The sequence below is a fragment of the Moschus berezovskii genome, chromosome 11, assembly GCF_049115385.1.
Source record: "Moschus berezovskii isolate FMDL1 chromosome 11, NW_MosBer_1.0, whole genome shotgun sequence".
Lineage (NCBI taxonomy): Eukaryota > Metazoa > Chordata > Mammalia > Artiodactyla > Moschidae > Moschus > Moschus berezovskii.
In genome coordinates this window covers 75,971,987-75,998,827 of record NC_142470.1, presented here as the reverse complement: position 1 = coordinate 75,998,827, position 26,841 = coordinate 75,971,987, and the positions used below count along the sequence as shown (strand labels likewise).

The 26,841-nt window shown below is 40.0% G+C and overlaps 1 pseudogene; it reads left to right on the top strand.

Annotated features, from left to right (window-relative positions):
- Window positions 1-24,793, top strand: part of LOC148776204 (ubiquitin-ribosomal protein eL40 fusion protein pseudogene) — a 172,694-nt pseudogene extending 147,901 nt beyond the window's left edge.
- Window positions 24,794-26,841: the final 2,048 nt, after the last annotated feature.

The window sequence follows — 26,841 nt, the reverse complement described above, 5'->3', positions numbered from 1 at the left end:
GTATATGATTTATCTTGGAGAATTTTCCAGGTGCTCTTGAAGTGAATGTGTATTCTGTTGCTTTTGGATGGAATATTATATATACATACACACACACACACGTATTAATGTTTCCTACTATTATTTTTATCCACTTTCCTGATGACTCAGATGGTAAAGTGTTTGCCTACAATGCGGGAGACCTGGGTTCGATCCCTGGGTTGGGAAAATCCCCTGGAGAAGGAAATAGCAACCCATTCCAGTACTTTTGCCTGGAAAATCCTTTGGACGGAGGAGCCTGGTAGGCTACAGTCCATGGGGTCACAAAGAGTCAGACACGACTGAGCGACTTCACGTCACTATTATTTTTACTATCAATTTCTCCTTCATGTCCATTAATATTTGCTCTATGTATTTAAGTGTTCCTATGTTGGATGCATGGGCTTCCCAGGTCGTGCAGCAGTAAAGAATCCACCTGCCAGTGTAGGAGATGCAGGTTTGATCCCTGGGTCAGGAATATCCCCTGAAGAAGGAAATGGAAACCCACTCCAGTATTCTTGCCTGGAAAAGCCCATGGACAGAGGAGCCTGGAGGTCTATAGGCGATGGGGTCAGAAAAGAATTGGACACCACTTAACAACTAAACAACAACAACAAATGTTGGATGCACTGCTCTTCAGTTGCTCATTCATGTCCGACTCTTTGAGATCACATCGACTGCAGCATGCCAGGCTTCCCTAACCTTCACCAATTCCCTGAGCTTGCTCAAACTTACGTTCATTGAACTGACGATGTCATCCAATCATCTTGTCCCCTGTCTTCCCTTCTTCTCCTGGCTTCAATCTTTCCCAGCATCAGGGTCTTTTCTAATTAATCAGTTCTTTGCATCAGGTATCCAAAATATTGGAGTTTCAGCTTTGGCATCAGTCCTTCAAATGAATATTCAGGACTGATTTCCTTTTGGATGGAATGGTTTGATCTTCTTGCTGTCCAAGGGACTCTCAAGAGTCTTCTCCAACACCACAGTTCAAAAGCATCAATTTTTGGCACTCAGCCATATTTATGATCCAACTCTCAAATCCATAAAGACTACTAGGAAAACCATAGCTTTGACTTTATGAACACTTGTTGACAAAGTAATGTCTCTGCTTTTTAATATGCTGTCTAGATTTGTCATAGCTTTTCTTCCAAGGAGAAAGCATCTTTTAATTTCATGGCTGTGGTTACCATCTGCAGTGATTTTGGAGACTAAGAAAATAAAGTCTGTACTGTTTCCACTGTTTCCCCATCTATTTCCATGAAGTGATGGGACCAGATGTCATGATCTTAGTTTTTTGAATGTTGAGTTTTAAGTCAGCTTTTTCACTCTCCTCTTTTACCTTCATCAAGAGGCTCTTTATTTCCTCTTCTCTTTCTGTCATAAGGGTGGTATCATCTGCATATCTGATGTTACTGATATTTCTCTTGGCAATCTTGATTCCAGCTTGTGCTTCATCCAGCCTGGCATTTCACATGATGTACTTTGCATGTAATAAGCAGGGTAACAATATACAGCCTTGACGTACTCCTTTCCCAATTTGGAACGAGTTTGTTGTTCCATGTCCAGTTCTAACTGTTGCTTCTTGACGTGCATACAGATTTCTCAAGAGGCAGCTCAGGTAGTCTGGTATTCTCATCTCTTTAAGAATTTTCCACAGTTTGTTGTGATCCATGCAATCAAAGGCTTTAGTGCAGTCAGTGAAGTAGAAGCAAATGTTTTTCTGGAATTCTCTTGCATATTTATTTATTTATTTATTTATTGCTTAATGTTCTTAACAGTATAACTCATTTTATTTTATTTTTTTGTAGTTAATTTATTTTTTATTGGAGGCAAATTATTTTACAATATTATATTGGTTGGTTTTGCCATACATTGATATGAATTTGCCCCGGGTTTACATAAGTTCCCCCTCCTGAACCCCCCTCCCACCTCCCTCCTCCCTTTATCCTCCCTCTGGGTCATCCCCGCATGCCAGCCCCGAGCATCCTATAACATGCATTGACCCTGAACTAGTGATTCGTTTCACATATGACAACATACGTGTTTCAATGTCATTCTCCCAAATCATCCCACCCTCACCCTCTCCCATAGAGTCCCAAAGACTGTTCTATACATCTGTGTCTCTTTTGCTGTCTCGTATATGCATATTTATTTATAATTGAATCTTCTTGGACTAATGCTTTGATCATAATGTAATGTTCTCTTTGTCTCTTGTTACAGTCTTTCTTTTAAGGCCTATTTTGTCAGATATATACTGGCATTCTTACAATTAATATGTCTGGGTTATTTTTATGATTTCATGAGATCAAATTGAAAGTTTCAGTGACATAAAAAGAAAATGAGTGACTTCTGGTCCAAAGCATTATAGGTAAGTTGGAGATTGGTCTGAAGAGTACACATGTAAACTATATTTTCTAAAAATATATTGACTGGGGGGTGGTCCTAAGATGGTGGAGAAATGGGGAGACCACTTTCTCCCCCACAAATTCATCAAAAGAACATTGGAACGCTGAGAAATTCTACAGAACAACTTCTGAGTGCTGGCAGAGGACATCAGGCACCCAGAAAAGCAACCCATTGTCTTCGAAAGGAGGTAGGACAAAATATAAAAGATAAAAAGAGAGACAAAAGAGGTAGGGATGGAGATCTATCCTGGGAAGGGAGTCTTAAAAAAGAAAGTTTCCAAACACCAGGAAACACTCTCACCAGCGGGTCTGTGGTGAGCCTTGGAATCTCAGAGGGCAAAATAACCAGAAGGAAAAATAAATAAATAATTAATTAATTAAAATCCACAGATTACATGCCTAACAGCAACTCCCAGTGGAGAAGCAGCCCAGATGCTCGCATCCACCACTAGCAAGCGGGGCTGGACAGGGAGGCATGGGCTGCATTGCATAGGGTAAGGACCAGGCCTGAATGTCCCGAGGGCAATATAAGGTAACTAACTTGAGATAGCAACCCAAACTGTGGGATAGCTATCCCGGGAAAAGCCCTAACTTAAGACACTGCCAGGCCCCCTCACAGAACAAAGGACTGAGCAGAGCTAGCCGGCTGCGAACTGGTGCATCACCCGCTGGAGACAGGCAGGCAAGGGCAGCCAGAGCCAGAAGGGGGCAATCGGGGCCCCAGAGAGGCATCCTCTACCAAACTGCAAGCAGGCTTCATTGCTAACCAAGAGTTCTTGGGATTCTGTATGGTTGACATCCATCATGAGGGTCGCAATCAGAGATCAGTTCCCCAGAAGAGGCACATGGCACACTTGAGAAGGAGCGCCCATTGTACACCCAGAAAACCGAGCGGCTGGGATGGGGAAGGCGATAAGACACAGCCTCCAACTGGGGGCGACTGCGCTCACCAAGCACCTGGTCACCTGATCTGCTCAGACCTGGGAAGGGCACAAAACGCAGGCCCAACTGAGTCTGTGCCTTTGTGGAGGACCCGAGAACCTGAATCTGAGCAGCTTAGACCTGGGAAGTGCATGCAACCCAGGGCCTGCCTCAGACAGTTCCCAGCAAAGCAACCTAGAGCCTGAGCAGTGTAGACTGGAAAAGCACACATGCCGTGAGCAGGGGCAAGCCCAGTGTGGCCAAGACACTGCGAGCACTCCCCACACATACCAGTGGTATTTGTTTGCAGTGTTCCTCCCTCCCCAGAGCACGACTGACAAGTGAGCCTAAAAAAAGTGACCCCATCGCCCCCTTGTGTCAGGGCAGAAATTAGACACTGTTTGCTAAAGAGACCAGCAAACAGAAGCAAAAATAAACAGAGGGAACAGCTTTGGAAGTGACAGGTGCAATAGATTAAAACCCTGTAGTTACCACCGACTGCAAAGGAAGGGGCCTATAGATCTTGAGAAGTATAAGCTGGATCAAGGAATGACCTGAAAATGAATTGACCCCACACTGTCCACAACAGCTCCAGAGAAAGTCCTAGGTATATTTTTACTATTATGATTTTTTTAAATATTTTTAATTTTTTTCATTTTTAAGTCCTCTTTTACTCCTTTAATTTTCGTTTTTATAACCTACAATTACCTTGCCAAAAAAAAGACCCTATTTTTAAGTCAAACTTCATATATTATATTTTATAATTTTTGTGGCTTTGTTTCATTTTTTTTTAATAAAGTATTTTTGAGAACCTAACCTCTACTCTAGATTTTTAATCTTTGCTTTTTGGTATTTGTTATCAATTTTGTACCTTTAAGTATCCAATCTTCAGTACCCATTTTTACTTGGGAGCAAGATTACTGGCTGGATTGCTCTCTCCCCCTTCTGACTCTCCTTCTTCTCCACCAGGTCGCCTCTATCTCCTCCCTCCCCCTTCTCTTCTTTACCCAACTCTGTGAATCTCTGTGTGTTCCGGGCTGTGGAGAACAGTTAGGGAACTGATTCCTGGCTGGATCTGTCTCTCTCCTTTTGACTCCCCCTTTTATCCTCCTGGCCACCTCTGTCCCCTTCCTCCCTCTCCGCTTTCCTGTGTAACTCCGTGAACATCACTGAGGAGTCCAGACTGTGGAGACCACATAGGGAGGTGATTACTGGCTAGCTTGCCCTCTCCCCTATTGATCCCCCCTCTTCTCCTCGGGACCACCTCTATCTCCCTCCTCCCTCTTCTCTTCTCCATGTAACTGTACCTCTCCAGGGGTCCCTCACTGTGGAGAAACTTTTCATCATTAATCTAGATGTTTTATCACTGGTGCTGTATAGATGGAGAAGTCTTGAGGCTACTGCAAAAATAAGACTGAAAACCAGAGGCAGGAGGCTTAAGCCCAAATCCTGAGAACACCAGAGAACTCCTGACTCCAGGGAACATTAATTGATAGAGGTTCATCCAAAGGCTCCATACGTACACTGAAACCAAGCACCACCAAAGGGCCAACAAGTTCCAGAGCAAGACATACCATGAAAATTCTCCAGGAACGTGGAACATAGCCTTGAACTTCAATATACAGGCTGCCCAAAGTCACAACAAACCCGCTGACATCTCAAGACTCATTACTGGACACTTCATTGCACTCCAGAGAGAAGAAATCCAGCTCCATCCACCAGAACACCAACACAAGCTTCCCTAACCAGGAAACCTTGACAAGCCACCAGTCCAACCCCACCCAGAGCAAGGAACCTCCACAATAAAGAGGAACCACCAACTGGCAGAATACGAAAAGGCCACCCTAAACACAGCAATCTAAACAAGAAGAAAAGGCAGAGAAATATTCAGCAGGTAAAGGAATAGGATAAAATCCCACCAAACCAAATAAAAGAGGAAGAGATAGGGAATCTACCTGATAAAGAATTCTGAATAATGAGAGTGAAAATGATCCAAAATCTTGAAAACAAAAAGGAGTTACAAATAAATAGCGTGGAGACAAGGATTGAGAAGATGCAAGAAAGGTTTAACAAGGACCTAGAAGAAACAAAAAAGTCAAAATATAATGAATAATGCAATAAATGAGATAAAAAACACTCTGGAGGGAACCAACAGTAGAATAACTGAGGCAGAAGATAGCATAAGTGAGGTAGAAGATAGAATGGTAGAAATAAATGAAGCAGAGAAGAAAAAAGAAAAGAGAATTAAAAGAAATGAGGACAACCTGAGGGACCTCTGGGCCAATATTAAATGCCCCAACATTCGAATCATAAGAGTCCCAGAAGAAGAAGACAAAAAGAAAGGGTTTGAGGAAATACTTGAGGAGATAATAGTTGAAAACTTCCCTAAAATGGGGAAGGAAATAGTCACCCAAGTCCAAGAAACCCAGAGAGTCCCAAACAGGAATAAACCCAAGGCAAAATACCCCAAGACGCATATTAATCAAATTAATGAAGATCAAACACAAAGAACAAATATTAAAAGCAGCAAGGGAAAAAAAACAAGTAACACACAAGGGGATTCCCATAAGGATAACAGCTGATCTTTCAACATAAACTCTTCAGGCCAGAAGGGAATGGCAGGACATACTTAAAGTCATGAAAGTGAAAAAACCTACAACACAGATTACTGTACCCAGCAAGGGTTTCATTCAAACATGAAGGAGAAATCAAACACCTTAAAGGCAAGCAAAAGCTGAGAGAATTCAGCATCACCAAACCAGCTCTCCAACAAATGCTAAAGGATCTTCTCTGGACAGGAAAAATAGAAAGGGTGTATAAACTTGAACCCAAAACAACAAAGTAAATGGCAATGGGTTCATACTTATCAATAATTACCTTAAATGTAAATGGGTTGAATGCCCCAACCAAAGGACAAAGACTGGCTGAATGGATACAAAAACAAGACCCTTATATACGTTGTCTACAAGAGACCAACCTCGAAACAAGGGACACATACAGACTGAAAGTGAAGGGCTGGAAAAAGATATTCCACTCAGATAGAAACCAAAAGAAAGCAGGAGTAGCACTACTCATATCAGATAAAGCAGACTTTAAAACAAAGGCTGTGAAAATAGATGAAGGAGGACCCTACATAATGATCAAAGGATCAATCCAAGAAGAAGATATAACAATTATAAATATTTATGCACCCAACATAGGAGCACCACATATGTAAGACAAATGTTAACAAGTATGAAAGGGGAAATTAACAATAACACAAAATAGTGGGAGAACTAAACAGAAAATTAACAAGAAAACACATACTTTAAATGATACAATAGACCAGTTAGACCTAATTGATACTTATAGGACATTTCACCCCAAAACAATGAATTTCACCTTTTTCTCAAGTGCACATGGAACCTTCTCCAGGATAGATCACATCCTGGGCCATAAATCTAGCCTTGGTAAGTTCAAAAGAATTGAAATCATTCCAAGCATCTGTTCTGACCACAATGCAGTAAGATTAGATGTCAATTACAGAGAAAAACTATTAAAAATTCCAGAGAAGGAACAAGATGGCGGAGGAATAGGACGGCGAGACCACTCTCTCCCCCACAAATTCATCAAAAGAACATTTGAATGCGGAGTAAAGTCCACAAAACAACTTCTGAATGGTGGCAGAGGACATCAGGCACCCAGAAAAGCAGCCCATTGTCTTCGAAAGGAGGTAGGAAAAAACATAAAAGATAAAAAGAGAGACAAAAGAAGTAAGGACAGAGCTCCATCCCGGGAAGGGAGGCTTTAAAAAGAGAGAAGTTTCCAAACACCAGGAAACACTCTCACTGGCGAATCTGTGGCGAGCCTTGGAATCTCAGAGGGCCACATATCCCTCTTTTTATTTTAAGATTTTTTTTAAAACCCACAGATTACCCACCAAACAGTAACTCCCAGCGGAGAAGCAGACGCCTGCATACGTCACTAGCAAGCGGGGGCTGGTCAGGGAGGAGCTGGCTGAACTGCTTAGAGAGAGGACTGGGCTTGAATGCCGTGAGAACAATTTGAGAGAACTGGGGATAGCAAAGCAGACTGGGATAGCTGCCCCACGAAAAGGCGGAAAGCTCTAACCTAAGACTCGGCCAGTCAAACTCACAGAATAAAGGACTGAGCAGAGCGAGCCGGCTGCAGTCAGCCCATCCCCCATCCCCTGACGAGACAAGCAGGGAGGTCAGCCAGAGCCAGAGGGGGCAATCGCGGCCCCAGAAAGGCATATGATACAAACTGCAGGCAGGCTTGTTGCTAATCAGGACTTCCTGGGCTCGGGCCAGTCGATATCCCCCTGAGAAGGTGTGCCGTTGTACACCCAGAAAACTGAGTGGCAGGGACTGGGGAGGCAATAAGTCGCAGAGACTGCACTCACCAAACACCTGGTCCCCTGAGCTGCTCGGACAGGGGAAGGCACAAAACGCAGGCCCAACCAAGGCTGCGCCTTTGTGGAGTACCTGAGAACCTGAACTTGAGCCGCTCAGACCTGGGAAGTGCATACAACCCGGCGCCGGCCTCGGACAGTTCCCGGCAGAGCAACCTAGAGCCTGTGCAGTGTAGACTGGGACAACACACGCGCTGCGAGCAGGGGCAAACCCAGTGTGACCGAGACGCTGCGAGCACTCCCCACAGTCGCCAGAGATATTCGTCTACAGCATTCCTCCCTTCCCAGAACAGGACTGAACAACTGAGCCTTAAAAAGTGTCCACCCACCCCCTAGTATCAGGGCGGAAATTAGACACTGAAGAGACCAGCAAACAGAAGCTAAAACAGAGGGAACCACCTTGGAAATGACAGATAGAGTAGTCTAGAGGCTACTCCAAGAATAAGACCAAAAACCAGAGGCAAGAGGCTTAAGCCCGAATCCTGAGAACACCAGAGAACTCCTGACTCCAGGGAACATTAATCGATAGGAGCTCATCAAACGTCTCCATACCTACACTAAAACCAAGCACCACCCAAGGGTCAACAAGTTCCAGAGCAAGACATACCACACAAATTCTCCAGTAACACAGGAAACTAGCCCTGAGCTTCAATATACAGGCTGCCCAAAGTCACTCCAAACCCACTGACATCTCATAACTCATTACTGGACACTTCACTGCACTCAAGAGAGAAGAAATCCAGCTCCACCCACGAGAACACCGACACAAGCTTCCATACCAAGGGAACCTTGACAGGTCACCTGTCCAACCCCACACACAGTGAGGAAACTACATAATAAAGAGAACTCCACAAATGGCCAGAAGAGGAAAAGGCCACCCCAAGCAAAGCAATATAAGCAAGATGAAGAGGCAGAGAAATACCCAGCAAGTAAAGGAACAAGATAAATGCCCACCAACACAAACAAAAGAGGAAGATATAGGGAATCTACCTGATAAAGAATTTCAAATTTTGGTGGTGAAAATGATTCAAAATCTTGAGAGCAAAATATAGTTACAGATAAATAACCTGGAGAAAAGGATTGAGAAGATGGAAAAAAGGTTTAATAAGGACTTAGAGGAAATAAAAAAGAGTCAATATACAATGAATAGTGCAATAGATGAGATCAGAAACACTCTGGAGGGAACAAACAGTAGAATAACAGAGGCAGAAGACAGGATAAGCGAACTAGAAGATAGAATTGTAGAAATAAATGAAACAGAGAGGAAAAAAGAAAAACAAATTAAAAGAAATGAGAACAATATTAGAGACCTCTGGGACAATGTTAAATGCTCCAACATTCGAATCATAGGAATCCCAGAAGAAGAAGACAAAAAGAAAGACCATGAGAGAATACTTGAGGAGATAATAGTTGAAAACTTCCCTAAAATAGGGAAAGAAATAATCACCCAAGTCCAAGAAACCCAGAGAGTCCCCAACAGGATAAACCCAAGGCAAAATACTCCAAGGCACATATTAAATAAATTAACAAAGATCAAACACAAAGAACAAATATTAAAAGCAGCAAGGGAAAAGCAGCAAATAACACACAAGGGGATTCCCATAAGGATAACTGCCGATCTTTCAACAGAAACTCTACAGGCCAGGAGGGGATGGCAAGACATACTTAAAGTGATGAAAGAAAATAACCTACAGCCCAGACTACTGTACCCAGCAAGGATCTCATTCAAATATGAAGGAGAAATCAAAAGATTTACAGACAAGCAAAAGCTGAGAGGATTCAGCATCACCAAACCAGCTCTCCAACAAATGCTAAAGGATCTTTTCTAGACAAGAAACACAGAAAGGGTGTATAAACTCGAACCCAAAGCAATAAAGAAAATGGCTACGGGATCGTACTTATCAATAATTACCTTAAACGTAAATGGGTTGAATGCCCCAACCAAAAGACAAAGGCTGGCTGAATGGATACAAAAACAAGATCCCTATATATGTTGTCTACAAGAGACCCACCTCAAAATGAGGGACACATACAGACTGAAAGTGAAGGGCTGGAAAAAGATATTCCATGCAAATAGAGACCAAAAGAAAGCAGGAGTAGCAATACTCATATCAGATAAAATAGACTTTAAAACAAAGGTTGTGAGAAGAGACAAAGAAGGAAACGACATAATGATCAAAGGATCAATCCAAGATGAAGATATAACAATTAAAAATATTTATGCACCCAACATAGGAGCACCGCAATATGTAAGACAATTACTAACAAGTATGAAAGGGGAAATTAACAATAACACAATAATAGTGGGAGATTTTAATACCCCACTTACATCTATGGATAGATCAACTAAACAGAAAATTAACAAGGAAACACAAACTTTAAATGATACAATAGACCAGTTAGACCTAATATATATCTATAGGACATTTCACCACAAAACAATGAATTTCACCTGTTCTCAAGTGCACACGGAACCTTTTCCAGGATAGATCACATCCTGGGCCATAAATCTAGACTTGGTAAATTCAAAAAAATCAAAATCATTCCAAGCATCTCTTCTGACCACAATGCAGTAAGATTAGATCTCAATTACGGGAGAAAAACTATTAAAAATGCCAACATATGGAGACTGAACAACACGCTGCTGAATAATGAACAAATCATAGAAGAAATCAAAAGAGAAATCAAAATATGCATAGAAATGAATGAAAATGAAAACACAACAACCCAAAACCTCTGGGACACTGTAAAACAGGGCTAAGGGGGAAGTTCATAGCAATACAGGCACACCTCAAGAAACAAGAAAAAAGTCAACTAAATAACCTAACTCTACATCTAAAGCAACTAGAAAAGGAAGAAATGAAGAACCCCAGGGTCGGTAGAAGGAAAGAAATCGTAAATATTAGGGCAGAGATAAATACAAAAGAGACCATAGCAAAAATCAACAAAGCCAAAAGCTGGTTCTTTGAGAAGGTAAATAAAATTGACAAACCACTAGCCAGACTTATCAAGAAACAAAGGGAGAAGAACCAAATCAATAAAATTAGAAATGAATATGGAGAGATCACAACTGACAATACAGAAATACAAAGGATTATTAGAGAATCAGTTCAGTTCTGTTCAGTTCAGTCGCTCAGTCGTGTCCGACTCTCCGCGACGCCATGAATCACAGCACGCCAGGCCTCCCTGTCCCTCAATAACTCCCGGAGTTCACTCAAACTCACGTCCACAGAGTCGGTGATGCCATACAGCCATCTCATTCTCCGTCATCCCCTTCGTCTCCCGCCCCCAATATTTCCCAGCATCAGAGTCTTCTCCAGTGAGTCAACTCGTCGCATGAGGTGGACAAAGTATTGGAGTTTCAGCTTTAGCATCAGTCCTTCCAATGAACACCCAGAATCAATCTCCCTTAGAATGGACTGGTTGGATCTCCTTGCAGTACAAGTGACTCTCAAGAGTCTTCTCCAACACCACAGTTCAAAAGCATCAATTCTTCGGTGATCAGCTTTCTTCACATTCCAACTCTCACATCCATACATGACCACAGGAAAGACCATAACCTTGACTAGACGGACCTACTATCAGCAATTATATGGCAATAAAATGAACGACCTGGAAGAAATGGACAAATTCCTAGAAAACTACAACTTTCCAAAAATGAACCAGGAAGAAATAGAAAATCTGAACAGACCCATCACAAGCACGGAACTAGAGGCTGTAATCAGGAATCTTCCAGCAAACAAAAGCCCAGGTCCAGACGGCTTCACAGATGAATTCTACCAAAAATTTAGAGAAGAGCTAACACCTATTCTACTCAAACTCTTCCAGAAAATTACTGAGGAAGAGAAACTGCCAAACTCATTCTATGAGGCCACGATCACCCTAATCGCAAAACCTGGTAAAGACCCCACTAAAAAAGAAAACTACAGGCCAATATCACTGATGAACATAGATGCAAAAATCCTTAACAAAATTCTAGCAGTCAGAATCCAACAACATATTAAGAAGACCATACATCATGACCAAGTGGGCTTTATCCCAGGAATGCAAGGATTCTTCAATATCCGCAAATCAATCAACGTAATACACCACATTAACAAACTGAAAAATAAAAATCATATGATTATCTCAATAGATGCAGAGAAATCCTTCGACAAAATCCAACATCCATTTATGATAAAAACCCTCCAGAAAGTGGGAATAGAAGGGACATACCTCAACATAATAAAAGCAATATATGACAAACCCACAGCAAACATTATCCTCAATGGTGAAAAATTGAAAGCATTTCCCCTAAAGTCAGGAACAAGACAAGGGTGCCGACTCTCACCACTACCATTCAACATAGTTCTGGAAGTTTGGGCCACAGCAATCAGAGCAGAAAAAGACATAAAAGGAATACAAATTGGAAAAGAAGAACCTAAGGAAACAAAAGACTTGTACATAGAAAACTATAAAACACTACTGAAAGTAATCAAAGAGGACACTAATAGATGGAGAAATATACCATGTTCATGGATTGGAAGAATAAATATTGTAAAAATGAGTATACTACCCAAAGTAATTTATACATTCAATGCAATCCCTATCAAGCTACCAACGATATTTTTCACAGAACTAGAACAAATAATCTCACAATTTGTATGGAAATACAAAAAACCTCGAATAGCCAAGCAATCTTGAGGAATAAAAATGGAACTGGGGGAATTAACCTGCTGGACTTCAGGCTCTACTACAAAGCCACAGTCATCAAGACAGTATGGTATTGTCGTAAAGACAGAAATATAGATCAATGGAACAAAATAGAAAGCCCAGAGATAAATCCACGCACCTATGGACACCTTATCTTCGACAAAGGAAGCAAGAATATAAAATGGAGAAAAGACAGTCTCTTTAACAAGTGGTGCTGGGAAAACTAGTCAGCCACTTGTAAAAGAATGAAACTAGAACACTTCCTAACACCATACACCAAAATAAACTCAAAATGGATTCGAGAGCTAAATGTAAGACCAGAAACTATAAAACTCCTAGAGGAGAACATAGGCAAAACACTCTCCGACATATATCACAGCAGGATTCTCCATGACCCACCTCCCAGAATATTGGAAATAAAAGCAAAAGTAAACAAATGGGACCTAGTTAAAATCAAAAGCTTCTGCACAGCAAAGGAAAGTATAAGTAAGGTGAAAAGACAGCCTTCAGAAATTGAGAAAATCATAGCAAATGAAGCAACTGATAAAGGATTAATCTCCAAAATATATAAGCAGCTCCTGGAGCTCAAGTCCAGAAAACTAAGTGACCCAATCAAAAAATGGGCCAAAGAACTAAACAGACATTTCTCCAAAGAAGATATAAAGATGGCTAACAAACACATGAAAAAATGCTCAACATCCCTCATAATCAGAGAGATGCAAATCAAAACCACAATGAGATACAATTTCACACCAGTCAGAATGGCTGCTATCCAAAAGTCTACATGCAATAAATGCTGGAAAGGATGTGGAGAGAAAGGAACCCTCTTACACTGTTGGTGGGAATGTGAACTAGTACAGCCACTATGGAGAACAGTGTGGAGATTCCTCAAAAAACTGGAAATAGAACTGCCATATGATCCAGCAATCGCACTCCTGGGCATACACACCGAGTAATCCAGAACTGAAAGAGACACATGTACTCCAATGTTCATTGCAGCACTGTTTATAATAGCCAGGACATGGGGGCAACCTAGATGTCCATCTGCAGACAAATGGATAAGAAAGCTTTGGTACATATACACAATGGTGTATTATTCAGCCATTAAAAAGAATACATTTGAATCAGTTCTAATGAGGTGGATGAAACTGGAGCCTATTATACAGAGTGAAGTAAGCCAGAAAGAAAAACACCAATACAGTATACTAACGCATATATATGGAATTTAGAAAGATGCAAATGATAACCCTGTATACGAGACAGCAAAAGAGACACAGATGTATAGAACAGTCTTTGGGACTCTGTGGGAGAGGGTGAGGGTGGGATGATTTGGGAGAATGGCATTGAAACATGTATGTTGTCATATGTGAAACGAATCACCAGTTCAGGGTTGATACATGTTATAGGATGCTCGGGGCTGGCGTGCGGGGATGACCCAGAGGGAGGATAAAGGGAGGAGGGAGGTGGGAGCGGGGTTCAGGAGGGGGAACTTATGTAAACCTGGGGCGAATTCATGTCAATGTATGGCAAAACCAACCTATATAATATTGTAAAAGAAAAAAAAATTTTTTTTTAATTTCCAAATTATAAAGGCTGAACAAAAAGCTGCTGAATAACCAAGAAATCACAGAAGAAATCAAAAAAGAAATAAAAATATGCATAGAAACTAATGAAAATGAAAACACAACAACCCAAATCCTATGGGACACTGTAAAAGCAGTGCTAATGGGAAGATTCATAGCAATACAGGCTTACCTCAATAAACAAGAAAAAAGTCAAATAAATAACAACTCTACACCTAAAGCAACTACAAAAGGAAGCAATGAAGAACCCCAGTGTTAGTAGATGGAAAGAAATCTTTAAAATTAGAGCAGGTATAAATGCAAAAGAAAAAAAGAGACCATAGCAAAAATCAACAAAGCCAAAAGCTGATTCTTTGAGAAGATAAATAAAATTGACAAACCAGTAGCCAGACTCATCAAGAAACAAAGGGAGAAGAATCAAATCAACAAAATTAGAAATTAAAATGGAGAGATCACGACAACAGAAATACAAAGGATCATGAGAGACTACTATCGGTAACTATATGCCAATAAAATGGACAACTTGGAAGAAATGGACAAACTCTTAGAAAAGTACAACTTTCCAAAACTGAACCAGTAAAAAATAGAAATTAACAGACCCATCACAAACTTGGAAATCGAAATTGTAATCAGAAATCTTCCAGCAAACAAAAGCCCAGGACCAGACGGCTTCACAGCTGAATTCTACCAACAATTTAAAGAAGAGCTAACACCTCTCCTACTCAAACTCTTCCAGAAAATTGGAGAGGAAGGTAAACTTCCAAACTCATTCTATGAGGCCACCATCACCCTAATACCAAAACCTGACAAAGATGCCACAAAAAAAGAAAACTACAAGCCAATATCACTGATGAACATAAATGCAAAACTCCTTAACAAAATTATAGCAAACAGAATCCAACAACATATTAAAAAGATCATACATCATGACCAAGTGGGCTTTATCCCAGGAATGCAAGGATTCTTCAGTATCTGCAAATCAATCAATGTAATACACCACATTAACAAATTGAAAGATAAAATCCATATGATTACCTCAGTAGATGCAGAGAAATCGTTTGACAAAATTCAACATCCATTTATGATAAAAACCCTCCAGAAAGCGGGAATAGAGGGAACATACCTCAACATAATAAAAGCTATATGTGACAAACACACAGCAAACATTATCCTCAATGGTGAAAAGTTGAAAGTATTTCCCCTAAAGTCAGGAAGAATACAAGGGTGCCCAGTCTCACCACTACTCTTCAACATAGTTTTGGAAGTTTTGGCCAAAGCAATCAGAGCAGAAAAAGAAATAAGAGGAATCCAGATTGGAAAAGAAGTAAAACTTTCACTGTTTGCAGATGACATGATCCTCTACATAGAAAACCCTAAAGACACCACCAGAAAATTACTAAAGCTAATCAATGAATACAGTTAGCGAAAACAAGACCAGGAGCTGACTGTGGCTCAGATCATGAACTCCTTATTGCGAAGTTCAGACTTAAATTGAAGAAAGTAGGGAAAACCACTAGACCATTCAGATATGACCTCAATCAAATCCCTTATGATTATGCAGTGGAAGTGAGAAATAGATTTAAGGGACTAGATCTGATTGATAGAGTGCCTGATGAACTCTGGACGGAGGTTCGTGACATTGTACAGGAGACAGGGACCAAGACCATCCCCATGGAAAAGAAATGCAAAAGAGCGAAATGGCTGTCTGAGGAGGCTTTACAAATAGCTGTAAAAAGAAGAGAGGCGAAAAGCAAAGGAGAAAAGGAAAGATATAAGCATCTGAATGCAGAGTTCCAAAGAATAGCAAGGAGAGATAAGAAAGCCTTCCTCAGTGATCAATGCAAAGAAATAGAGGAAAACAACAGAATAGGAAAAACAAGAGACCTCTTCAAGAAAATTAGAGATTCCAAGGGAACTTTTCATGCAAAGATGGGCTCGATAAAGGACAGAAATGGTATGGACCTAACAGAAGCAGAAGATATTAAGAAGAGGTGGCAGGAATACACAGAAGAACTGTACAAAAAAGATCTTCACGACCAAGATAGTCACGATAATGTGATCACTGACCTAGAGCCAGACATCTTGGAATGTGAAGTCAAGTGGGCCTTAGAAAGCATCACTACGAACAAAGCTAGTGGTGGTGATGGAATTCCAGTTGAGCTATTTCAAGTCTTGAAAGATGATGCTGTGAAAGTGCTGCACTCAATATGCCAGCAGATTTGGAAAACTCAGCAGTGGCCACAGGACTGGAAGAGGTCAGTCTTCATTCCAATCCCAAAGAAAGGCAATGCCAAAGAATGCTCAAACTACCGCACAATTGCACTCATCTCACACGCTAGTAAAGTCATGCTCAAAATTCTCCAAGCCAGGCTTCAGCAGTATGTAAACCGTGAACTCCCAGATGTTCAAGCAGGTTTTAGAAAAGGCAGAGGCACCAGAGATCAAATAGCCAACATCCGCTGGATCATGGAGAAAGCAAGAGAGTTCCAGAAAAACATCTATTTCTGCTTCATTGACTATGCCAAAGCCTTTGACTGTGTGGATCACAATAAACTGTGGAACATTCTGAAAGAGATGGGAATCCCAGACCACCTGACCTGCCTCTTGAGAAACCTGTATGCAGGTCAGGAAGCAACTGTTAGAACCGGTCATGGAACAACAGACTGGTTCCAAATAGGAAAAGGAGTGCGTCAAGGTTGTATATTGTCACCTTGCTTATTTAACTTATATGCAGAGTACATCATGAGGAACGCTGGGCTGGAAGAAGCACAAGCTGGAATCAAGATTGCTGGGAGAAATATCAATAACCTCAGATATGCAGATGACACTACCCTTATGGCAGAAAGTGAAGAGGAACTCAAAAGCCTCTTGATGAAAGTGAAAGAGGAGAGTGAAAAGGTTGGCTTGAAGCTCAACATTCAGAAAACAAAGATCATGGCATCTGGTCCCATCACTTCATGGGAAATAGATGGAAAAACAGTGGAAACAGTGTCAGACTTTGTTTTTTTGGGCTCCAAAATCACTGCAGATGCTGATTGCAGCCATGAAATTAAAAGACGCTTGCTCCTTGGAAGGAAAGTTATGACCAACCTTGATAGTATATTAAAAAGCAGAGACATTACTTTGCCGACCAAGGTCCGTCTAGTCAAGGCAATGGTTTTTCCCGTGGTCATGTATGGATGTGAGAGTTGGACTGTGAAGAAAGCTGATCGCCGAAGAATCGATGCTTTTGAACTGTGGTGTTGGAGAAGACTCTTGAGAGTCCCTTATACTGCAAGGAGATCCAACCAGTCCATTCTAAAGGAGATCAATCCTGGATGTTCATTGGAGGGAATGATGCTGAGGCTGAAACTCCAATACTTTGGCCACCTCATGAGACGAGTTGACTCACTGGAAAAGACTCTGATGCTGGGAAAGGTTGGGGGCGGGAGGAGAAGGGGACGACGGAGAATGAGATGGCTGGATGGCATCACCGACTCTGTGGACATGAGTTTGAGTGTACTCCGGGAGTTGGTGATGGACAGGGAGGCCTGGCGTGCTGTGATTCATGGGGTCGCGGAGAGTCGGACACGACTGAGCGACTGAACTGAACTGAATCAATGAATATAGTAAAGTTTCAGGATATAAAATTAACATACAGAATTGCATTCCTATACACTAACCCAAAGAGAAAACAGAAAGAGAAATTAAGAAAACAATTCCATTCACCATTGTAACGAAAAGAAGGAAATACTTAGGAATGTGAAAGTGAAGTCGCTCTGTCGTGTCCGACTCTTTGCGACCCCATGGATTGTAGCCTTCCAGGCTTTTCCTTCCATGGCATTTTCCAACAAGAATACTGGAGTGGGTTGCCATTTCCTTCTCCAGGAGATCTTCCCAACCCAGGGATTGAACCCAGGTCTCCCGCATTGTAGGCAGATGTTTTACCATCTGAGCCACCAGGAAATCATATATCTACCTAAAGAAACAAAAGACCTATATATAGAAAAATATAAAACAGTGATGAAAGAAATTAAAGAGGACACAAGTAGATGGAGAAAGATACCATGTTTGTGGACTGGAACAATCAATATAGTGAAAATGAGTATACTACCCAAAGCAATCTATAGATTCAACACAATCTCTATCAAGCTACCAATGGTATTTTTCACAGAACTAGAACAAATAATTTCACAATTTGTATGGAAATACAAGAAAACCTTGAATAGCCAAAGCAATCTTGAGAAAAAAGAATGGAACTGGGGGAATCAACCTGCCTGACTTCAGACTATACTACAAAGCTGACAGTATGGTACTTACACAAAGACAGAATTATAGATCAATGGAACAAAATAGAAAGCCCAGAGATAAATCCACGCACGTATGGAAACCTTATCTTTGACAAAGGAGGCAAGAATATACAATGGAGAAAAGACAATCTCTTTAACAAATGGTGCTGGGAAAACTGGTCAGCCACTTGTAAAAGAATGAAACTAGAACACTTCCTAACACCATACACAAAAATAAACTCCATACACAAAAATAAAATGGATTAAAGATCTAAATGTAAGACCAGAAACTATAAAACTCCTAGAGGTGAACACAGGCAAAACACTCTCCGACATAAATCACAGCAGGATCCTCTATGACCCACCTCCCAGAGTATTGGAAATAAAAGCAAAAATAAACAAATGGAACCTAATTAAACTTAAAAGCTTTTGCACAATGAAGGAAACTATAAGCAAGGTGAAAAGACAGCCTTCAGAATGGGAGAAAATAATAGCAAATGAAGCAACTGATAAAGGATTAATCTCAAAAATATACAATCAATTCCTGCAGCTCAATTCCAGAAAGATAAACGACCCAATCAAAAAATGGGCCAAAGAACTAAACAGACATTTTTCCAAAGAAGGCATACAGATGGCTAACAAACACATGAAAAGATGCTCAACATCACTCATTATCAGAGAAATGCAAATCAAAACCACAATGAGATACCATTTCACGCCAGTCAGAATGGCGGCTATACAAAAGTCTACAAGCAATAAATGCTAGAGAAGGTGTGGAGAAAAGGGAACGCTCTTACACTGTTGGTGGGAATGCAAACTAGTACAGCCACTATGGAGAACAGTGTGGAGATTCCTTAAAAAACTGGAAATAGAACTGACACATGACCCAGCAATCCCACTGCTGGGCCTACACACCGAGGAAACCAGAATTGAAAGAGACACGTGTACCCCAATGTTCATTGCAACACTGTTTACAATAGCCAGGACTTGGAAGCAACCTAGATGTCCATCTGCAGACGAATGGATAAGAAAGCTTTGGTACATATGCACAATGGAATGTTACTCAGCCATTAAAAAAGAATACATTTGAATCAGTTCTAATGAGTTGGATGAAACTGGAGCCTATTATACAGAGTGAAGTAAGCCAGAAAGAAAAACACCAATACAGTATACTAACGCATATACATGGAATTTATAAAGATGGTAATGATAACCCTGTATGTGAGACAGCAAAAGAGACACAGATGTATAGAACAGTCTTTGGGACTCTGTGGGAGAGGGCAAGGGTGGGATGATTTGGGAGATTGGCATTGAAACATGTATATTATCATATGTGAAATGAATCATCAGTCCAGGTTTGATGCATGAGACAGGTTGTTTGGGGCTGGTGCACTGGGATGACCTAGAGGGATGGGATGGTGAAGGAGGTGGAAGGGGGATTCAGAATGGGGAACACATGTACACCCGGGGTGGATTCATGTCAATGTATGGCAAAACCACTACAATATTGCAAAGTAATTAGCCTCCAATTAAAATAGGTAAATTTATATTTTAATAAAATGACCCACACACTGAAAAAATATATATATATATTGACTGTACTCTTTCTTTTTAGTTGGAATTTCTTCCAAAATAATGGGCAAAGGTTGCAAACATTTCAGAAGGATGGAAGGATCCTAAAAATTCTCTTTAAACAGTGATTTTTATTGAGATAAACAATGCTATGTCACAAAGTAAGCTATATAAACAAAAATAACTAAATTCTGCTATCTGGGAAAAGCAGCACATACTTCAAATAAAACATGAAATATAGGCACTACATTATGGAAATAGGTTTACTGTCAAACAGGCAATTAAAATCTAAAGTATGGTGAGCCAAAGACACATTCATTTTCTAAAGCTGGGATGAATAACAAGAGGACTCTTTCCACTTCTTTTCTTTTTTTTTACAAATAAAACACGAATGGAATTATCTCACTTGCGGTGGAGTACATATTTTCAGACAATGCTGACACATCTTTATTGCTCAATCTGCTACTAAAAAAATTAAACCTGCTTTTGCAGTGTGTGGACAGTTAGTTTGGCTGCACATGTTAATAGCCTCTACCTGAGTTAATATACCATTTAGAGCTATGTGATTGTGAAAATAATCCTCGAAGTAAACAACACATACTCCATGGTAAACACTACATTATCCCCAAGCAGAGTGAAATCAACTCAATAAATAAAAGCCCTGGCAGCAATTTCTACCTCTTACAATTAAACTAATTATTGCTTGAAAATAAAGTGTGGTAATTTAATTCACTACTTGCAGCAAAGCCCTTCAAAGCTTATGTATTTGAGAACTTATTGTCTTTGGGTTAATGGACATTAATTTTTTTCAACCATAGCTCTTGACCATTTTACAAGGACAATTACAGCATAGGCACAGGAAGATTTGTATGAATAAATCCAGTTGTCTAAAGTGTGCACCAAAGGAAACCATTACTTGCCCAAGGACTCTAGGACATTGGTGACAAAATTAGTAAAGAAAAATAAGTTTAGTTTCTATTGCTGAGGCATTTGTTGCAACTATAATGTTTACTCTCTTTTATTAAATGGAAATTAAAGATACAAGTAATATGGCTGGCTAGAAAATACTCTACATGGGTAATATTTATTAATGCATCTGCAGTATATATCAAGAGCTATTAGAGATACTGCACATAAATCATCTTGTTTAATTTTTTTAGTAGTCACAAGATGGGCATTGTTCATCTTGGATGTGTTAGGATTATAAACAATGAATTAATTTCATAAAATTATAAAAGATGATAAAGTTAGCTTTGAGACAAGGCAGAAACTCTTGTATCAAACTAAAGGCTACAAATATATCAAAATTTACAAAAATATTTATTTATATACACACAGTAATTTCACTACTGGGAACTTAAACCAATAAGTAATCATATATGCTGTTTCCAGTATAACTTGTAGAAGCCAAGAAAAGTGAGAGAGATTAAGAAATCAAGTTAAAAGATAATTCCTGTAAATCTACTACACAAAGAAGTGTTGTGTATAATGGTTAGAGATGAATTATATATTCAACTCTAAGTGGAAAACTAAACAAAGAGAAATCAATTACATTTCAGTATCTCTAATATGAACCCAATAGATAGAATTAAGTTCATTTTTCTGTGTTGGTATTAAGGTTTGATAAAGATTTCCCCTGTGGAGCCTCATAAAAGTGATTCTCCTTAATGAACTTGAAAAGTTCTTCAACAGCAGGCTTACAGCAAATACCACAAATCCTGAGTCATATTCAAAAGTGTAGCTCAGAGAAACGATTCCACCAGGGGATCAAACAGTGACAAGAATACTGAAGTCTCTGATGGTCTTATTTGAACCAGGAACAAATTTAGAACATGTGGATGACGGAGTGAATTATAAAGGGTTTAAGTTTAATAGTTTTAAAAACTGTGTTTCCAGTATCTTGACCTCTGTCAAAGATTCCAGAGAAAGGATGAAAGGGGTGATTTGTTGGGGGTGTGTGATTCTCTTCCTGTCTTCCTGTTTACAGAGAGCAGCTTCTTTCTTATCAGTTTCATTTTTGAGCTTTTTTTTTATTATTATTTTAAGAGAGGATTCATTGGGGAATAAAACTATGGAGTAAGTTTATTACAGCAATATTTGAAGGAGAGAAATAATTACAACATAAAATCACAAATTTAGATGGTCAATATCGAAGTCAGATTGATTATATTCTTTGAAGCCAAAGATGGAAAAGTTCGATACAGTTAGCAAAAACAGGACTGGGAGCTGACTGTGGCTCAGATCATGAACTCCTTATTGCTAAATTCAGACTTAAACTGAACAAAGTAGGGAAAACCACTAGACCATCCAGGTATGACCTAAATAAAATCCCTTATGATTATACACTGGAAGTGACAAATAGATTAAAGGGATTAGATCTGATAGACAGAGTGCCTGAAGAACTATGGATGGAGGTTCATGACATTGTACAGAAGGCAGTGATCAGATCATCCCCAAGAAAAATAAAAGCAAAAAAGCCAAAATGGTTGTCTGAGGAGGACTTACAAACAGCTGAGAAAAGAATAGCAGTGAAAGGCAAAGGAGAAAAGGAAAGATATAACCATTTGAATGCACATTTCCAAAGAACAGCAAGAAGAGATAAGAAAGACTTCCTCAGTGATCAAAGCAAAGAAATAGAGGAAAACAATAGAATGGGAAGGACTAGAGATCTCTTCAAGAAAAGTAGAGATACCAAGGGAACATTTCATGCAAAGATGGTCTCAATAAAGGACAGAAATGGTATGGACCTAACAGAAGCAGAAGATATTAAGAGGTGGCAAGAATACACAGAACTATACAAAAAAGTTCTCCCTGACCCAGATAACCACGATGGTGTGATCCATCACCTAGACCCAGACATCCTGGAATGTGAAGTCAAATGGGCCTTAGGAAGCATCACTACGAACAAAGCTAGTGGAGGTGATGGAATTCCAGTGGAGCTATTTCAAATTCTGAAAAATGATGCTGTGAAAGTGCTGCACTCAACATGCCAGCAAATTTGGAAAACCCAGCAATGTCCACAGGACTGGAAAAGATCGGTTTTCATTCCAATCTTAAAGAAAGGCAATGACAAAGAATGTTCAAACTACCTCTCAATTGCACTCATCTCACACACTAACAACGTAATGCTCAAAATTCTCCAAGATAGGCTTCAACAGTACATGAATCGTGAACTTTCAGATGTTCAAGCTGGATTTAGAAAAGCCAGGGGAAGCAGAGATCAAATTACCAACATCTTTTGGATCATCAAAAAAGCAAGAGAATACCAGAAAAACACCTATTTCTGCTTTATTGACTATGTTAAAGCCTTTGACTGTGTGGATCACAACAAACTGTGGAAAATTCTTCAAGAGATGGGAATACCAGATCATCTGGTCTGTCTCTTGAGAAATCTGTATGCAGGTCAAGAAGCAACAGTTAGAACTGGACATGGAACAACAGACTGGTTCCAAATCAGGAAAGGGATATGTCAAGGCTGTATATTGCCACCCTACTTATTTAACTTATATGCAGAGTATATCATGTGAAATGCTGGGCTGGATGAAGCACAAGCTGGAATCAAGAATACTGGGAGAAATATCAATAATCTCAGATATGCAGATGATGCCACCCTTATGGCAGAATGTGAAGAACTAAAGAGCCTCTTGATGGAGGTGAAAGAAGAGTGTGAAAAAGTTGGCTTAAAACTTAACATTCAGAAAACTAAGATCATGGTATGCCGTCCCATCACTTCATGGCAAATAGACGGGGAAACAGTGACAGACTATTATTGGGGGCTCCAAAATTGCTGTAGATTTTCATGGTGACCATAGCCATGAAATTAAATGATGATAAAGCTATGACCAACCTAGACTGCATATTAAAAAAAAAAAAAATAGACATTACTTTGCCAACAAAAGTCCATTTACTCAAAGCTATGGTTTTACAAGTAGTCTTGTATGGATGTGAGAGTTGGACTATAAAGAAAGCTGAGTGCCAAAGAATTGATGCTTTTGAACTCTGGTGTTGGAGAAGACTCTTGAGAGTCCTTTAGACTGCAAGGAGATCCAACCAGTCAATTCTAAATGAAATCAGTCCTGAATATTCATTGGAAGAATTGATGCTGAAGCTGAAACTCCAGTACTTTGGTCACCTTATGCAAAGAGCTGACTCATTTGAAAAGACCCTGATGCTGGGAAAAATTGAAGGCAGGTGGAGAAGAGGACAACAGAGGATGAGCTGGTTGGATGGCATCACTGACTCAATGGACATGAGTTTGAGCAAGCTCCAGGAGTTGATGGATAGGGAAGCCTCGCGTGCTGCAGTTCATGGGTGTCGGAAAAAGTCCAACATGACTGAGCAACTGAACTGAATTCAACAGAACTGTTAATCACAAAAGTTCATAATGACTAAACAGCAATACAAATTTAGTTCTAAAATAAGTATTGTACACATGTGTTAATGTTGGGTCACACATTACAATTCTGATTTTAACAGAGTTCAAAACAAAGAAATCAGGACCTATTTCTTTTTAATGAGGTGGCCGAACAGCAGACACACAGAGGCAGATCTTTGTGAGAACCCTAACAGGCAAGACAACCAACCATCAGGTTGAGTCCAGTGGACACCACTGAGAATGTTAAAGCCAAAATCCAAGACAAGGAGGGCTTCTCACCTGATCAGCAGAGTCTGATTTTCACTGGCAAACAGCCAGAAAATGGCTGCAATCTGTCAGACTACAATATCCAGAGAGAGTCCACCCTACCCTTGGTGCTTCAGCTGTGAGACAACATCATCCAGCCTTCTCTCCACCAGCTTGCTCAGAAATACAACTGGGACAAGGTGATCTGCCAGAAGTGTTATACTCACTTACACCCCTGTGCTGTCAACTGCTACAAGTGCAGCTAAATCAACAACCTGCACCCCAAGAAGAAGGTCAAATAAGGCCCCTTCATCCACTTCTCCTTGGCTCTCAGGGTGGCTACTTGCCCAAGCTCCATGGCCCTGGAACCTCAATAAAACTTCCCTTTCATTGAAAAAAAAGAAAAGAAATCAATTACAAGATTTGATGTCAACATGAGCCAGCATATTGATGCCATTTCAGGTAATTGTGAAAATTAAATATAAAAGGTTTTATATAAAAAAAGAAAATACATAAAGGTGAAATTTTATTAATGTGATTTGAAAGGTTTTTTCTTTTCATCTTTAAACATTCCTGTAAGAAAAAGCAATAATTTTGACTACATAAAGTTTTTAAATTAAAAGCAAATCACCACATGATAGAAAATATTTGTTACAATTGCAACTGTAAAATTTTAATATCCTTATTATTGATAATAATTATTCAGTGACAATAGGGAAAACATTGCAATGCCAAATTTTATAACTGTAATAATTTGGAGTTTTTCTTGATAAAAATAATAACAGCAACCATTATGTAATTACAGTGTGCTAGGAAGGCAATGGCAAGCCACTCCAGTACTCTTGCCTAGAAAATCCCATGGATGGAGGAGCCTGGTAGGCTGCAGTCTGTGGGGTCGCTAAGGGTCGGACACGACTGAGCAACTTCACTTTCACTTTTCACTTTCACACATTGGAGAAGGTAATGGCAACCCACTCCAGTGTTCTTTCCTGGAGAATCCCAGGGATAGGGGAGCCTGGTGGGCTTCCGTCTGTGGGGTCACACAGAGTCGGACACGACTGAAGTGACTTAGCAGCAGCAGCAGCAGGAAACCTTTTAAATTATCTATATATGTAACATTTCATCCTCACAACAACTCTTATGAAGTAATAGTGTTTATAGAAGTGGGGAACCTATGTCATAGGAGTATGAAGTAACTCACCCAAATCACCTGGCTAGTAAATGTTGGTTCCAGAAGTGAGCCCCAAGCAGTCTAGCTCTAGAACTCAGGTTCTTTCCCTAAACATGAGCTGTCATTCAATAGCAAATTGCTAAGCTCCTCTCAGCCCTACCATACTCCATAATACTATATCATGGAACAACAACGTGATCACCTTTCATCTACTTGCTACTCTCCAATTTCCAAAATGTTGTCCATGCATTATATGTTCCCAGAGCACTTCTATAAGCAAGGGCACTATCCTTCTGGCTTTGATCTAATACTGCTATGAAACCATCTGTTTAGTGTGTGTTGTCAGTCTCACAGACTGGGGTTTGATTATCTGATTTCAGAAAGGATCCTGGGAGTGGTTATATTTCATAAATTATAGATTGTTATAGAAAGAAGGGAACAAGCCAATCTACTATAACATTCTAGTTTATTAGAGTATTTAGACATAACAAAGCTTATAAAACTAATGAACGGCAGATATCAGACTAAAATTTATATTTTGCTAAAGTGAAGAAAGCTGATCACCGAAGAATTGATGCTTTTGAACTGTGGTGCTGGAGAAGACTCTTGAGAGTCCCTTGGACTGCAAGGAGATCCAAGCAGTTCATTCTAGAGGAGATCAATCCTGGGTGTTCACTGGAAGGACTGATGCTAAAACTGAAACTCCAATACTTTGGCCACCTCATGCGATGGATGAGTTGACTCACTGGAAAAGACTCTGATGCTTGGAGGGATTGGGGGCGGGAGGAGACTGGGACGACAGAGAATGAGATGGCTGGATGGCATCACCAACTCGATGGACATGAGTTTGAATGAACTCCGGGAGTTGGTGATGGACAAGGAGGCCTGGCGTGCTGTGATTCATGGGGTCGCAAAGAGTTGGACACGACTGAGCGACTGAACTGAAGACATAGCATGTAAATATGAAAGCAATCAGTAACAATATTAACCGGATACTCTAATATGAAATCTAATATGAATCATAAAGAACTAAAACTGCTTAAACTATGATTGAGACTATCATTTTCTTACTGAAAATATGACACTTGTATAGCTGCCAGCATGAGCTCAGAAACTCAGACCTCTAAGCAAGGCTATGATATACTACAGACAATCACATCGGAGAGGAATACAAGAAAT